The sequence below is a fragment of the Coffea arabica genome, chromosome 10e (genome assembly GCF_036785885.1).
Source record: "Coffea arabica cultivar ET-39 chromosome 10e, Coffea Arabica ET-39 HiFi, whole genome shotgun sequence".
NCBI lineage: Eukaryota > Viridiplantae > Streptophyta > Magnoliopsida > Gentianales > Rubiaceae > Coffea > Coffea arabica.
In genome coordinates this window covers 14,169,037-14,179,288 of record NC_092328.1, presented here as the reverse complement: position 1 = coordinate 14,179,288, position 10,252 = coordinate 14,169,037, and positions in this window count along the sequence as shown.

Below are 10,252 nucleotides of genomic sequence, written 5' to 3'. Positions count from 1 at the left end.
GAAAAGAAAGAAAAGAAATTGGACCACATTTTTCAAGAAAATCTGTCTTCTTGCAAGCCAACCATCTTCTATTTCTATTCAACTTCTATATATATATATATATATATATATATATATATATATATATAATGGGTTTCACTCTTTCTTAGGGGTCTAACCTATTTGGAAAACCGTGTTTAAAAAATAGCCATTCAAAAAAAGTTTAATTTTTTTGGCAGAACATCTAACGTGAATGTTTTTCCAGAATTACTTTAAAATACAACCACTCAGAAAAGGTCACAAGACCAAATCTAGATTAAATAAAGGTCAAAATATATGGAATATTTAAAAATAGGAAACTTAAAGATACAATAATAAAATATTTTCTTTTAATATCTTTGTAAGATAAAATATAGAAAACCTCCTTGTGATTTGCGTGAAAGTCAGTCTGACATCTCGTGGTTTAAAAATATCTACAAAACCCCCTTATGTTTTCAACTAATGTGGTTTCAACTATATCAGGCTTCGGCTCCCCACTAATTCGTGTAATTTAATTTTTGCATTAATAAAAACAAGGGCAAACATCCCTCCCCCATGTACAGGATTTGCCAAAAAAAAAAAACTATATCGGCTTGCCTAGCCAAGATATTGGTCTCATGTGCCCAAATTAATTTGTTCAAAAGAGAATGCCCACGAAATGCCATCAGAGTCCCTTGTTCAAATGTCATCATAGCCCATTGTTCCATAATTACTAATTTCTCTAGCACCACCTTATCAAAATTCATTGTCACAAAAAAAAGGAAGAAAAGAAGAATCAAAAGAAACGGAACCTTTGTAGAGCTATTGGTCTTTAAGTAATCAGTGGTAAAATCATAGACAAAGAAACGGAAAGGCAATCGTCCTTTGAAAAAATCCCATACTTCTCTACTACCTCAAGATTGTTGTTAAAAATAATCATTCAAATCAAGTGGAGAAGAAAAGAAAGAAAAGAAATTAAAAAAAAGGAAAGGATAAAGGAAAGAACGAAAAAGAGGCGAAATGATATTTTTGTTCAGGTCCACTGGAGAAGAAAAGAAAGAGGGCAAAAATAAGGGAATAGATATTGTTGTTTATCTACTGGAGGAAAAAAAAGAAAGGGAAAAAAAAAAGAGGAAAGAAACAAAGAAAAAGGAAGAAAATTAGAGGAAACAAAATGAAAAAGAAAGAAAAAAGTAAGTCTAGAATAGAATGAGAGTATGTTTGAAAATTAGTTGACCTTTTTTTACTAATTTTGTCATTTCCATTCGCATATAAAAAATATGTAGTGCACTCTCTGTCAAATTGAATTGTTTCCATTCGTGTTCCATATTTGTTAAAATTACAAAAGGGTCTTGTGGATACTTTTCAATCATAAGAAGGTAAATTGATTTTCTCATAAACCACTAGGGGATTTTTTGTATTTTACCCTTCTTTGTATTAAAAGCCATTAATTTGGAGAATCCATTTTTTGCTTAATTAATTGTATTGCCTACTAATTAAGAAAAGTAAATCAAATGTATGGCGAAAAATGCAACAGAATTTGATTGAGAAACTTGCATAAAAGATTTTGTCAAATAACACCATCATGACATATTTCTCTTGAAGAAAATTCAAAATTCTTTCAATTAGAATATGCCATTTATGTACAAAATAATAAGATATCAAGTGTTCTTGTGGACTCGATTCTCTATCCAAATTTCCTGTTCAACTTCTTTGTCTAATCAAATACACCACCATTTCTTTTATTAGATAAAGGCACTTTGCTTTAAAAATCAAGGAGCTTTAAAAATTGAGTAGGTCACTCTCGGATATTGAATAAACAGACAAAACATATAAAATTCTACTTTGACTTGCTTTCTGATTAAGAGATGAAATAAAATTGTCAATAGAAATTATAAAACTCATACATGATATCATACTTTTTTTTACACAATTTTTCTTGTGAATTTCTTAAGGAAGCAAATATTTCAAGAATAAATTGTTCAAAAAGTTATTCACATCTCAAGATTAATAACAAAGTGGTAGCAAACAAAAGTCTTTTCTATCATGATTATTACCAAGAAAAATAATTATCAAAAACTAAAAATAATATATATATACATATGTGTGTGTGTGCACGCGTGCGTGTATTGCTAGATGGCTTGTAGGGTTTATAAAGGAAATGAGAAGGAAAATTAGTAGGAGGATTTGTGTGCTACTTTTGTTTTGTTTTGTTTTGGAATTAAATATTTTTTAATTCACAAATAGGAGAATAAAGAAATTAAGAGTTTCTGGAATCTAGAGACAAAGAAGAGATAAAACTATGAAAAAAATCATGGCGCATGAGTGGTTGTTGAGGGAAAATGCATAGCCCACCCACTCTTAAAAGGAGGTAAAAAGGCAGATCATTAGCTTTTAAAATAAAATGGTGGCGTATTTAATTAGACAAAGAAGTTGGATAGAAAACTTGCACAGAGGATCTAGTCCGGTATATTTTGACCCTTTGGATCTTCCCATTCATTAAGCAAGATACTACAACTTCAGGTATTTTGAGCGGGCTAAATAATGATAAGTTTTACGAATAATTGTCAATTCTCCTCATCTTCCCTCCCAACATGTCCTAACTATTGGTCATTATTGTTGTCTCTTATGATGGCAAGAGTTATTGATATGTTGCATTTTTGTTATTAAATTTATGATTATTTTCCTCTTGAATTTTACCAAATATTACATTAATTAGTAGATTCTATTCATATTTGATAATTGGTATTGGTTGAAGAGATTCGAAGTAAAAAAGAATTAAAGATACGATTTTCACTGGACTTCTGCGCCGTTCAGCGTATGTGCATCAAAATCTAACCCTGCACGTCCAGGAAGCTCAGGATTTGGCACGTGATCTCCAGTTTCAAATTGAAGTCACAAGAGTCGGACTCTTCACTGAATGAATAGTCTTTTACTTTTGTTAGGATACTAGTCTAAGCTATCTTTTAGGACTTTTTGAAAAAGAGTTGTTGACTTATTAGGATTTGGTTTTTGCTTGGAAAAAGGAGTTTTAGCAGAAGTAGGAAATGAAGAAAGAAACAAGTGTGGTCTATCTTTTCTTTCTCAAGAGGAATAGGAACATCATTCTGGACTTTTTCTTTTCGGGAAGAAACAAGAACAACGTTTCTTTTTCTTTTCCTCTTGGCACTCCATCTTTTTTCAACTCAAGTAATGACTTTTGTTGAATTAATTAAACCTAATCCCAAATTAACCTCCAAAAGCCGGCAACTCTTGAAGGCAACCTTGGGACTTAACTACCCAACCCAAACCCCTCCCAGAACAATGTGGGACTACTAAACTAGGACTGTAGTGCACCTGCTGCTAAGTGTGTACTAACACCCAATACCCCAGAATTCCCAGTTGTTTGTCTTCTTGGCACTCCATCTAATAATTGAAGAATGGCTGTGACAAGTACTTCTACTATTTTGCGTGCAATTTCTTCAATAGAGATGAGTTAAGTTCTTCATTCTAATCAAGGAACAACGGAGGAATTGATTCAACTAAAATTGTGAAATCGAATTGATTATATTTATTGCTTTTATTTACTGGTATTTGTATGTTTCCTGATTTAATTTTTTATGATTATTACATTATTTGAATATCTAGGGCCCGACATTTGAATTAATCTAATAACCTAGAACCAATTAGAGCAGTTACATTAGTAATTATTTAATTCCTTTGAAAAAGTGGTAACCGACATGATTAGATTTGTGTTAGGGGGACATATGGACAAATTTAAAATAACCCTTGTAGCGTATTATTTAATTAAAATAGGGTTTCTTTAATTCTTAAGACAATTGGAAAATCAAACTCTAAACTCTTACCTAGGGTTATTTCTTGATTAGGGCAGTGGTTAATGGTTGTACCTTAACCACGAATACAATAAGGAGAGGTTGATTGTCATCGTTTGTGTGGCTTGTTTATCCGTGAATAAATGAAATCATTATTGCATCAATGATTAATTGAGTAAACCATTTTCGAAGTTATTTTTTTGCTAGAGTTTATTTATTATTGATTCAATTTTAATAAATTGTCGTTTAATCCTTTTTATTTGAGTCATTTAATTATCCTTATTTTTATAAAAAAAAAAATCCCCTGTACTCTGGACTCTAGAAGAAATGAATTTTCCATAATCTCTGTGGATTCGATGCTGCTCACTGCTATATGCAAGATTTATATTTTTCTTGAGTAGGTATTTATTATTGCACAGACTCGATACCTGTCAGTTATTGATGGTGTGTGTACATCTGAATAATCTAGTTCATAGGAACAAAATCTTGACAAGTTCAATATATTCAATTCTCATCCACATGAAAGTATTGCTTTAATTTTTTTTAGAAAACCTAAGAACCAATTTATCTTGGTCAACAACATGTTGTTGTTTTGTGGTGATAATGACATGTTGTTGTCATTATTTGCCAGTGAGATACTAGCATCATCCATATCATCCTCATTGTCACTATACATATTGTGTAGCCATGAGGAATTAGAACTTGAGTCATCATATTCACCATCAAAATCTTCGAATTCAACATCTGCTGCCTTAGAATTTTGTTCATTTCCTATGTTCAAATGGGTCTTATGACTATCATTCACTTCAATATTAGATGATCAGAAAGGAAAACTTTCATATCAAACATATGTAGATTAATCAAAAGGTCAGACTAACGTATATTGAACATTTTACTAACTGAATGATCATCAGTAATATAAAACATGCTACTTATCTTAGGAATTTCACACCTTATATGCAATAACATATTCACATTTCGAATCACCTGATTGAATACCTTCTCCGTAACATCACAGAGCAAGTTAATGCATAGGTAACAATTAGATCTAACATTCAAAATCCTCACTTTTCCCCTTATAATGCATAGTAATGTCATTGCTAGCAAGGATCACCATCCTATAGTTTTAAAATTGACAATTAATGACCAATAGAACAACCAATAATACACACATTCTAATCCTACGAAATTTCACATGCAACATATGATACCAGTCATGAACTCCAATAAGGACCAATAGAATAAATTAAAATAAACATATTAGACCGAACTCCAATGCTATTGAGATCTCATTTTAACCTCAACATGTTTATAAAATCATTTATGATCAAAAAGTCGTAACAAACAAAGGATCAAGTATATTTTTGACCGTAAGAGTTCATAAAGTACACGTATAGCATTCATTAGCAGCTCACATTCAAATGTCTCTAAACTAAATTCATTGTCCATTGTTGATCATATATCATCCATCCGTTGAGATGTCAAGGGCTCCATGAATATAGGCTTGTTCTCCCACAAAGCCAAACTTGTGCATTTTATCACACAACAACTAACATGAAAAACTTTGTATCTTAAACTAAGATGTCAAGGATTATTTGTACTACTATGACTCTTGCAAACTTTAGCAACAAATTTCCCAGACTTTGCCTTGATTAGGGTGGGTAAAATGTCTTTTGACCAAAAAAAAACCGCCATATTCAATCCAATTCAATTTAAAAAATAGGGTATCCGATCAGTATTATTTGATCAGGTCGAAAGATGGTCAAGTACCTATTTATATGTAGGGAGGGTTAGGGTCATAGGATTAAGAACCCGTGGGTGTCTGACCTGATTCACCTTGCATATATATATTATTTATTTATTATTTTATACACATATTATAAAATAATATTTTTAGAGCTAACTAAGTAATTTCACTGAACAAATTGCACTACAAATATGGGGGATTATAGTTTGTTTACAAGATTCATTTTACAGAGGTCATAATCTTATGTTTTTTAGAAAAAAGTTTAATTAATGTGGCATACATATATTTAAAAAAGGTACTACTTATGTCAAATTTTCATTTATTTTGAATTCTTTTAATTTTTTCCCTTTTCTTTGTTTGTTTCTTAGCAGGAGACATTTTTGAGAAAAAAATCTTTATTAAGTCATGGATGAATATGTAAGATACAAAATTAAATTAGTATAAATTATTTTTAAAAAAATTAAATAATGAGTGGGCCGAGACGGGTATCCATTGATCCGACCCTATCTTAGTGGGTATTCGATACCGGGGAGGGGGTAAGGGTTAGAAAATGGGTGACCCTTAATGTGCGGATTGGGTCAGCCAAATGGTACATGATACGGGTACTCGACCCATGCCTACGCTAACCATGATTTCTACCGCCTTTCATTTTTAAGAATGCTTAAGATCTGATGAATTGATAGTCAGTAGAACTTCTTGCCCTTTTCTAGTACTTTTTCTCCAACTCTTTCTATGGGAATGGTATAAGACAGCTTCGACCTCTCAAGAACTATCAATTAGAAAATGGTGCCAATTGATGGCACCATTTCCCCCATCAAGCCTCATTTTGTAAGTTGGCTTACAATAGCTAATCATGCAAGAACTCGCAGTTAATCTCATTTAATTAATTACTCCAATTGTCGATTAAAATAAAATTTTTTCAAAATTCTTTTGAGTTTCTGCAATTAGTTAGGGTACAAAAATAAATTCATACAATATTCTATTAGCAATAGGCCCCAATATCCTCCTAGGGGAGATCAGTACTAATTTTTAAAGGGTTAAATGCAGAAAACCCCCATGAACTTTTATAGTTGTTGCACAACACACCCCAAAATATATTAATAGGCACTTTGCACCCTGAGAAAACTATCATTTATAGATTTCACGGTCAAACAAAACGCGTGTCTTGCAAGCTCTATCCGTTGAAATTTTCTGACAGACTTGCTCTCCTTCCAAATGAATATAAATGGCTATCTCCACCTACTGTCACTTGTCCATTTTGCTAATTTATTATCATCTTTTTCACATTTTCGCCTTTTATTTCCTGTTCTTAACAGATGCTATATAGTCTTCTACACATATGGAATAGTTGCAACTCAAGCAATGTGTATGAAGTAACAAACTTCAAGGTGTAGGTGTGGAAGAATAGCACCTCTATGCACTTCATGGACAATTCACAATCCGGGATGAAAATTCTTAGGATGTTCTAATTATTCAGTAAATCCAAATCTACTACAATCTCAGTGAACCAAGGGTAATAATAGCCACTTATTTTGGATTTTTTTCAAATAGAATGCTAATGCATGAGGGTATTTTAAATGGGTGGAACCTGAAATATACAAAAAAAGAATGGAAATTGGAGAGTATTTTCATGGTCAAATGGAAGAAATACAGGCAAGGACGAACTATCTGCAACAACAAAATGAGCAGCTATAAAGAACATATGAAAGAGTCAATGCTGCAAGAGTTGTTACCACGCTTCAAAATGACCAGCTGGTGACCAAATGTGAAGAATTGAATGCTATAATCCAGTCATTGTAGGAAATAGGCCAAGTATAAAGGAGCTCTTAAAGAAAGAAGAAGAACCGACACCAAAGGAAGAAAGCTGCACTTTTTAATTGTAGTCGTGCATGTTATAGTTATAATTGCAATAATGAAAGAAAAGAAAAAGGAACAAGTGTATTTCCTGCCATGAACACCATGTAATATGAACCTTTTAAACTGGTATAAAATTATGATTTGTTGTAAAGAGCACCACAGTGCTAGTTCCATGTTAGAGAAAATGCCAAGCAATGTGGAAAAAACAAATAGCGTAACAATAGAAAGAGAAAAGGCAATAACTTCATAATCCACTCCATAGTTCATTGATGAAATACTATAAAGCATGTTGCATAAACTACCAGGAAGATCATTTTCCACCTTACTAAGATAAAGTACCAAAATGTCATATTCTAGTGCTCAACCAAACAAAAAAACACCATAACTGTTGTCTAAACCCTTCAAAAGTATGTATCCATTACAAAAGAGAATTATATCCTTTATGGGCCATATTATCATCCTAATAGTTAGATGAACCTTTACTAGGTGGTACCTGAGAGTCTTGATACACACATGTCCTAGTGCTGAAAGATTGACTGGAGAACAAAACATCACCAAATCTTGTTGAATGCCTTTGGATCTGGTACAAATAAAAACAAGATATTGGTCATGTATATTGACTTTACATTGTTTGTGAATTGTATATGAATTGCAGTAATAATATATACTTGAGTAGTGGGTATACTACCCTCATTAGCATTGGTATTAGTGCTCAATTGTGAGCCTCCAGTCAGGGGATTATTTGTCCACTAGTTACATATGACATTAGTTAGTTAAAATGCAGCCGAGATTAAGCAAATGTGTAAAAAAAAAGGACAACTAAAATACTCACCATTTGAAGTGTCTGCGTTTCAAAAGTGTTTTGAGGTTGAATGGCCACTCTTTGCACCTATCATTAATGAGAAAGACATTAGTACAAGTTAAAAATGACAAAACTTGGAAATATACATAATGCCTAAGATAATATTAGATCACCACATCAGTTGGGATGCAATTTCTGCCATCAGACATGCCAAAACCATTCCAATTTCCAAATCCAGAAAGTGGTGGAAGATATCCTGAAAATGGACCTCTATCTTTTTTCCCTCTTCCCCCACCTCTAGCTGATGATTCCACTCCCCTACCATAAACTCTTCCCCTTCCATTACCACTAGTTACACTCACATTAGCACTCTGTGTGTCCACATTAACCGTTCTTGGTTTTCTACAAACATTTCTTGATGGTGTTGTACCTCTTTCCCTACTTGTTTGAGTGGTAGAATGCTGCCTAATAGCACCTTCACCCTACAAAAGTAACCAAATCAGTAAATAAGTTAAGTAAAGAAATTATTAAACACAATTTAAGACATCATACACAACCTGTCTTGGTTCCATGCATGTCTTCTTATTATGACCAGACAAATTACAATTGCTACAGTGGGCTATAGTACCCTTTCTAGATACCACATCACCATTGACAAGCTTATCTACACTTTTTCTTCATAGCTTTCTTGGTCTGCCAGGTTTTTTCCTTTTTGGTGGTTGAATGGCCAGTCCACCTGTTTGAACCCAGAGACTATCTTCTAGAATAGGAACCAACAAACCTTTATAAGCTTTACTATAGTACTCTACACTATAATATGGATGGACAAGGTCTACTAGTTCTTGATTAGAATCTGTAATTGCTGCACATGCATGTACACAAGTAACAGCAATTATATCCCATTCTCTACAAGTACAAGTTCTTGCATTCAGGTTAACAATTTTGTGACCTGCATAGCTTGTGATCTCCCATATGCCTTGACCAACTTGAACAGCTTCATATTCCACTCCTCATGCCTTTATTTCCTCCACTTTGTCATGGATTCTTGGACAATTTTTTCCCTTGATCTAAGATATGAATTCTCTCTTTTCTTGGTATCTACACATGATGATTAGCCTTCTGATCATTTCAAACATAGATAAAATTGGCTCCTCCCTTACCTCCTTAATATACTGGTTGAAGGATTCACTAATGTTGTTGCTCAAAAGATCGCACTTTGATCTTGGATTGAACATGCACCTTAACCACAATTTTAGGATCAGCCATGTCTCTTTCCTCATTAAACTCAAGAAATTGTTCTCTATTTTCATCATTAGAGGATTGAATGGTAGTTTCTAGTACTTTAGCATGTGAGGACCCGAAAAATTTTCTTATTTTTATCGAATATTATTGGTTTATTTAAATATTTATTCACCCGTTTTTTCTGAATAATTTATTCCAACCATTTTAAGTCCATTCGTATGGAACAATGTCTCTCTTATATTTTTAAAATGTCCCATTAGCAAATTTAATTTTTCGAAAGTTTGTTTAAGTGAGGAATAACGAGTATAGGTGTTTCGAGGCGATATTTTAGCCGAGAGTTCAATTACCTTGGAGAATTAAGAATGATCAATAGTAGATTGAGAAAAATTAATTGAGGAAGTAGAGGTGAATGAGTTCTAATTAAGTTACCCCGTGTTCGCATCGAAGGTTTTCGAAAAATCACACCACGCGACAAATTAGAGACTTGAGGAATCAATGTGTGAGTACTCATGGTTTATTTCTAAGATAACTATTTTTATGATTAATTACCCTAATATTAGTTACTTCTATTATCGTTACAAGAATTTCTTTTAAGTTTCACTTTATCGAGCGCGAATCGGAAATTCGCATAAATCGAACCGGAGCGGCTAAGTGGAGATTTAAGAAACTTAATCTAGACTACTAAGAGTGAATAATTATAATGCTTAAGGAAGTGCATTAGAGGTTTAGTGCACAAGTGAAACAAACCCGAGAGGAAACGGCACGAAACGCGCGCGTACGCGCACTATTGTAGAG